Source organism: Dermacentor albipictus, chromosome 8, assembly GCF_038994185.2.
Source record: "Dermacentor albipictus isolate Rhodes 1998 colony chromosome 8, USDA_Dalb.pri_finalv2, whole genome shotgun sequence".
Lineage (NCBI taxonomy): Eukaryota > Metazoa > Arthropoda > Arachnida > Ixodida > Ixodidae > Dermacentor > Dermacentor albipictus.
In genome coordinates, this window is record NC_091828.1 from 77,922,454 (window position 1) to 77,929,772 (window position 7,319).

Genomic DNA, 7,319 nt, shown 5'->3' on the forward strand with positions numbered 1-7,319 from the left:
TGCATAAGGGAGGTATTCTTGATGCTCACTTTTAGAGATATACCACATTTAGTGCACGTTGATTGGCTGGTTGAGGAAAACCACTCGAGTCATACTGTGCCCATGTGATACGTCAAGTGAAAGTGATAGTATCGCTGAAAGCGAACGTTCGAGAATACGTCCCCAGTACCGGGCCATGGATGGATGGAAGCAACTTTATTTTAAATCCGGCAAACTTTAATGACCCGGGCTCAGGTCTCTGATGAGGGGACTTTGAGGCCTTGCCTTGTCGCCGCCTCTCGGTCCTGCTGGACTGCCCACTCTTGTGTCTTGGGTTTGGATCTGCGCAGAGCAGCGGCCCACTTCGACGCAAGAGCCTCTGGAGCTACTGCCATTTTAGCTGATATAGCAGGACACTCCCACAACATGTGTGAGAGCGCCACTCTAGTTGCCTCACATAACTTGCAAAGAGCACTCGGGTATTGCGCGGGGAAAATGTGCCGCAATCGCACCGGACTGGGGAAAGTTTGGAGCGAGGTGGGGGCAATATTCGCCTGCCTAGCTGGTAGTGCTTGATGTCGTTGTATCTGACTGAGCGTTCTCGCGTGTTTCGAACCAGGAGTTCCGAACTCGAAGAAGGGGTCTCCGATTCTGCGGGGCGGGTCAGTTTTCGCGCAGAGCGGTGTGCTACCTCGTTCAAGTTGGGGGGGGGGGGGGGGGGTCCCTCGTCGGTGGCGGTGGCGACGTGCGCTGGGAACCACATGATCACGGTGCTATCGAGGTGCCATCGACCAGCTTTCCTTCGGATCTGAAGGGCTTCGGAGGAAATGCGCCCTCGGGCATACTTACGAACTGCGAATTGTGAGTCGCTGAAAACTACATCGCAGAGGGGGTCGGTAAGCGCAAGCGCAGTCACAACCTCTTCCGCTGCTTCTGGGTATTCCGTGCTGTCACTACACGCGTGCCCGGGAGTTAACGTCTATGACTACCGCCGTGAACCGGTGTTCTCATGTGTATTCTGCTTCGTCTACGAAGCGCGTAGTCCTATTCCCACCAAAGGAGCGCAGCAGTGCCTTGGCACAGGCGCATGGCGTCGGCCCCCGTTATATTCGGGGTGCATGTTTCAAGGGATAGGGACGACGATGAGAGTGTCGCTGAGGTAGGGTGGAATCGCCTGTTTCTGACCGTGCTGCACGTGGTAATTGAAGCCGAGTTTCTGCACGATGTACCGGCCCGTGGCTGTCGGGGACATGCGTTGGAGTTGCGAGGCTCTTTGCACATCCACGATTTCCGCAAGTGTGTTGTATCCCCCAGCTGTAGCACACGAACAGTGCTCGTGGACTTCGGTAACCGAACTGAATAAGATGTTCAAGGCAAGTCCGCAAAGCAACTCCTGGCGGGGTAGTGACCAAGGTGACGGTAGCAATGTTGATCAAACTCGGAGACCACTCAACGATAATCGTCATCTGTCTTGCTTGGGTTTCCATCCTTGAAAACGCTGCGCTCGCCCTGTCGAGAATGATCTGCCATGCTGATAACGCGCATGCCGCTCGTGACTTGGAAGTACTGGGCTCGCGGTGTTAAAGAAAGGAAATGCGGACAAGACAGATGTCGATTATTGTTGTGTCGCAACATACCACCCAACGGGCGCAGTTTTGCTTACACTCTACGCTCTTCACCCTTAGAAATATTTACACCCTTTGGGGCGTATCTTGTCCGACAGTGTAAATTAGCGATCTAAGTATCTAGAGCGGCTGCATTCATCCGTGCTTTCCTAGCTGCTGGTAATCAACGTTACATGCACAAATTAAAATAAAACTGTCTTGGCCACCGTATTGAGACCTCGTCCATTTTTTACCATCGTGTTAGCCGAAAGTTCTGTCTTGAGATTGCATTACTATCCTTACACTAGTTCGTTTAACACAACAGTTTATTTAAAGCCTTGCGTCACACAACTATAGATGAACTGTGGTATAGCCACTGTGTTGTAGCCAAAACAAAAATGCGATACACTGACTGAACCAGAAAGCACCCTTTCTTCAGGAGCGTGATAACTTTCGTAACTGAAGCCATGCTTTAAAGAAAAGTCGTGTTATTCTCACAGTGTGCATAAATAGTGGCTGACCAACCACTATCGACACCGGACCACACTGCTATGCCCTGCGAAGCACTGGGGTCATCTGGATCTACCATTGGCTTAACACTAGACTTCTGCAATGACGATCACAACGAATACAAAAGAGATCAGTCTTTAAATGGCATTACCAACAATCATGGCTCGAATAGGCCAGTTATCGACGGCAGTAACCCTCATGTAAACTCTTGCTGCAACATTGGTATAAATAACACAGCAATAAAGATTGCGGATGCACTTACCTTAGGGGAAATCTTGGGTGTGTCGGTAACCATCTCAAATATGATCCGAGTGTTTCTTCGCTGATAGCAAGACCTGTCGAACAACCGTTGTCCTCGTAAAACAAGCGGCAAATATCTACTACGGCGTGCGAACCGTTCTGAGTTTTCGGATAACAGAACTTTTTGGTATCGTGAGTGAGACATTCGTTCGCGCACTTGCTCACCGCCTGACGCAGCGACGCTACGTGCGATACGTTGCCGCCGAATTCGTCACGAATGTGTTTAACGTAGAAGCGCATACACGGTGATATGCTTCCAGCGTCCAGCCGAGTCTGGAACTGTGCTACATGCCTCACTTCTGACGACATGGCCGGAACGCTCTGACGCTCAATGATCGCCGTCTGCGTTAACTGCGCCAGAATTAAAATAGCGAACATCCAAGCAATAACAGAGACTCTCGCGAGTGTTGACGTTGAAGTTTCCAATGCCGTCGGGCTCTGACCGAGGTAGGTTCTCAGGAAAAACGTGACGAAGGCGGGATGACTTATAGCACCGACAAAACCACTACGAGCGGCGTGGCGATTAGCAAGAGGAGCACCGACGCCAGTGGAAACAGTACGAGAGAGATCTGGAAGAAGGACAGCCATATTGAAGTGAACGACGTAGGCACTGGGCTAGCTTGGCGAGAAAGGAAACAAAGCGAAACCGGCACCGGCAAGACGTAGTACGAATTGAGACGAACGCGCTTCGATGTGGTGAGGGCAAAATCCACACGGCGGCCCAGGATGAGTGAGTCAGTCTGGTCATGGTGGCATGGCTCGACCAGAGTGGTATTAAGGGCGGCGTAAGCCAGCCTCATGAGCGCCATGAAGTTCTGTTCTTGAAAACAAAAGGAAGTGCCTTGGTCGACAGCCGCGAAAACTATACGCTCGTGTTTGGGGTACGCTCCGGCAGGTGGTACGCGTTGCCCGAAAATTTCGTCTTTAGCTGCTTTCAACATACGGCGCTCTTCGCAAGACCTGTAGTCGTCCAAAGGCACATTTATGTCAGTCTGGGTTACGTTAATCAGCTGACACAGGTCTCCCGCGAGCGGCTTTAACACTTGCTCGTGCTCATGCACTGCCAATATCCACTGAATGTACGAGTGGTATCTCTCGAACCAGCGAATCATCTCTCTCAAAGGCTGCAACGAGCAAGCTTCGCACAAGGGCACGAAAACTACACCCGGATTCGGAAAACTGGCGTCGCCCTGCGTTATGTACCTTACGAAGTGTTCGAAGAACCCGCTGCTTCCAAAAAAATCCCACGTAGTGACGAGATCTGAAACTTCGAGGTTAAGTTGCCCGTCAACTCTATGGTCCCTGGCATATAAATAACAGCCACTGGGAATGACGCGCTTACGAGGGCTTCAAGCATATCGATCGCCAATGGACTGATTTGGCCCGAAACTGTAATAAAGGATAGGATGGGCAAAACGCCTAGTTTCTTAGCTGCAGCCATGCCTTTCTTCCCTTTGAGGTGTCGTATATAGCCTCTTGCGTAGTTTTCGCCCAGTCGGCTATGTGATATTAAATACGCGCGCATGAAGTTCTCCAGTTGCAGTGCAAGAGAACCTTGAATTTATTAACAAGACGTTGCAGCAATTGTTTTTTTTTTAAATATACCGCACGAGCGTTCTCCATGTCAATAATTTGACAATACCAGTGTTGGTTTCTTTCCTTTATCGTTAATTAGACCCTGCACACTACGACACAAAAGGTGGCTAGTTAGACCACACCTTCACACAACCTAACCATATCGCGCAGTCAATCCTTTGTCGTCATCAGCTTACTATGCCGCCTCTTCAGTTACAACTAGAGTAAGCCACTGGCGGTGTGATTCGCGGATTGCATGACACGTTTAACTCGTTGAGTGTAGCATATGACAGTCAACCCCATGTTGCACTAAGCTAGCTTAATAGGCTATATTAGTACGGGGCCCGGCATATTGATCGGTAAATGATAGGTTGCATGTCGGTCTTCTTTATATGTTGATTTATGTAGTAACGATTTTGAAGGAGAGCATTATGTGCGCTACACGACTACACTTAGCTGGAGGCAGAATCTTCTGTACCTGTGAATCGCTCTTGCTTAAAAAATTATGCAGATCCCACGCACTGGGGGAATAGATGTAGGTGGAGCTTTCTGTGCTGCTTGCTTTGACTGACGATAGTTAGCGTTGATGTTGACGGCGAATGTCTAATTTCTCCAACGTTTTGCCCAACACAATCGTGGTGAGTTGATGTTAAACGTTACCTTGCATGCACCACTGCTTTTCGTCTGCGTAGTACACAAAGCACAAAAGGGAGAGGTGTTTGCTCGAGGTGTTCTTGTGCGCCATATTTCATAACTTCCGAGAGGGTTGAGCATTGTCATTGCCTCACATGGCGCATCGCATTGGGGCAGAAGCATTAAACTTGAATTGGATTATGCAGCTGTACGGGCCAAACCACGATCGGATTATGAGGCAGGCCGTAGTGGCTCACTCGGAATTTTGGAACCGTGGAGCTCTTTGACATGCCCCTAAGCCAAAGTGCGCGAGCGTTTTTTATTTCGCCTCCGTCGAAATGCTCCTGCCTCGGTCAAATCCGCGACCTTGAGCAATGCCGTAGCCGCAAAGCTATTGCGGCGGGCACAGAAGTGTTGATTGGACGGTCGACCGCTTCCATTGTGTCGCCTAGACCCAGCGTTGCGCTTTAATTAAGGTGGCTGTGCTTCGGCACGCCCTACGTAGGTTGTCAACTAGACACATTTGAATGGTTTTACTTTTCAGAAATAGCGGAAAAGCACCGTACCGTACCTTGAACTTAAGTTTATACTGCGTTTCCCTGCCTTCTCACGTCACCTTTTCCTTGTGCCACTCTCCCCCACATCTTGTATTTGTATGGGAAGTGCGAGCGAAGAGCGGCAAGGCTGTTATTCACTCGTTTCGTGACTGTGTCGGTTCTACCCATTCTCTGACTCCTCTCCCCTCTCCCTTCCACTATATCTAGCTTCCCTCATGACATGCAGCTGGGATGAAATGTGCGGAACCACTAATCGAAAAATCCGTATATTATTGGGTGTAAGGCCCACCGCTGGAGATGCGGGCGCTGTAATCATTTTGACGATTTGTTGCATTGGTTTGACGATTGACATCTTAGTGTTTCTTAATGAGGTTACACACATGCTAAGCTGCGACAGAGAAAACGACGTCATGGACGGTATGCCCGCCGTCCACCGTTGTCGCTTGCGTTCGATGCGTCGAGTTTGCTCGGTTGCGTGGTTAGCAGCATCCGCCCGGCATTGCCGCTTGCGATTGTTCAAAATTAAATCGCTTCAAAATTAAATCTGTCCGTCACGTAAGACATTGAATGGGTCATACCTCCTTAAGCGATGGCTCATACACCACATAAAAGCGGCCTCCCTGTTATGACGACACAAGTGAAAATCCACGCTGGAACGACGGGCGGCAACAGAGCCATCTTAGGGAAACGACGACGACGAACGCGGAAGCAGTGATACGAGCGCCCATCGAGCGCGTTCGTGCATTACCGCCGAGGGGCGCCAACGATCCGACGACGAAGAAGACGACGACTCTCGAGCCGTTGCTGATGACGATAGCTTTAGCGAATTCCGACAAAGACGGCACGGGGTCCGCATAAACAGCTTAGCTGTAAGTGCAAGTAGCCAATAACAAAGCATCTGTACACATAGAGTTTCTGTACCTAATGCGTTCGGATTACGTTCCGGCGCGTCGCGCGCGTTCATCGAGGGTTCGGGTCTTTCCGTGCTGTGAGTACGCGGCGTTCGACACAGGGCAAGTAGCCGTCCGAAGGCACAGTTTTCTCGGCCTGCGTGACGCTAATCACTTGACAAAGGTGTCTCGAGAATGTGTTGAGAATTTTGTCTTGTCGATGCACTGCAAGAAAAAAATACAAAAGCCATTGAATATTCCAGTGGTACCTCTCCAAGGAGGTGAAAATCCCTCTCAAAACTCTCAGCGATCGTTGCTCGTCCAATGACACAAAAAGTAAACCCGGTCTGGGAAAACAGGAGTTACCCTGCGTTGCGTACCTAGCAAAACGTTTGAAAGAACCACTGCCCTCAACGAAATCACACGTAGTTATCGAGAATGGGAAAGCTGCGCCAAAGATGCCCGACGAAGCAGCGTTTTCTGACGAAGGAACTACGGCCATGGACGATGACGTACTCGCAGAGGGCTCGAGTACATCGAAAGCCAAAGAACTAAGTTGTTCGGAAATGACATATGACGGAAATAACAGTTACGTTTTGAAGCAACACGTTTGTTCTTGCACTAAGCTGTCATTCCGGTGTGCCTGATGGGCCTTCCGATGTTTCAATCTTTGACAACGCTACGCAGAGTGCCAGCATGGCGACTGTGTTGAGTTACAACACCAATGCGACGATCAGAACTCGGCGAAAAACTATTTCGATGAGCTACTTTGGGCCGTACAATGTACTTGAAATGAACTAGCAACACATCGAACAATCATACGCATAGTAAAAGCGTTCCAGGTGAGAGACTAGTCCTGTGGTTCTCCAATACAGCTTTGTGGACCTGTTGTTCAGTTGGAGCACGACCTTTAGAAAAATTAGAAAATGCAAATAACATTAGGGCACTTCATGTGAGATTAACATGTCAAAGCATTTTCAGAAGCACACCGTGACAACTGCATAATGTTGTACATTTTTTTAACAGAAAGGGCTAAAGCGTTTCGCTGGAGAGTCCGGGAGCGGGACACCAAGGGCTCGGTGCACGTCCTTGTCGGTGAAGGCGATGTGCGGCATTTACGTACGCGATGCGTAACTTGAACAGCAGAGAAAAACTGCGGTGAGTTACAGCACGGTAAGTGGTTGATATAGGGTGCAATAGGGTGTAAGCACTGCGGTGGCGTATAAGCATTAGTGTCATTGACTTTGCATAAATTGCCGTCAATAAAATCA

At 49.5% G+C, this 7,319-nt stretch overlaps 1 long non-coding RNA gene across 1 annotated transcript; it reads right to left on the minus strand.

Annotated features, from left to right (window-relative positions):
- Positions 1-185: 185 nt before the first annotated feature.
- LOC135921214 (uncharacterized) lies at positions 186-5,856 on the minus strand. The gene is made up of 3 exons (XR_010570494.1): positions 5,737-5,856; positions 2,356-2,428; positions 186-321 (listed from the first exon to the last, which is right to left on the minus strand). It is a non-coding gene; the product is annotated as an uncharacterized lncRNA (long non-coding RNA).
- Between the last annotated feature and the right edge of the window lie 1,463 nt (positions 5,857-7,319).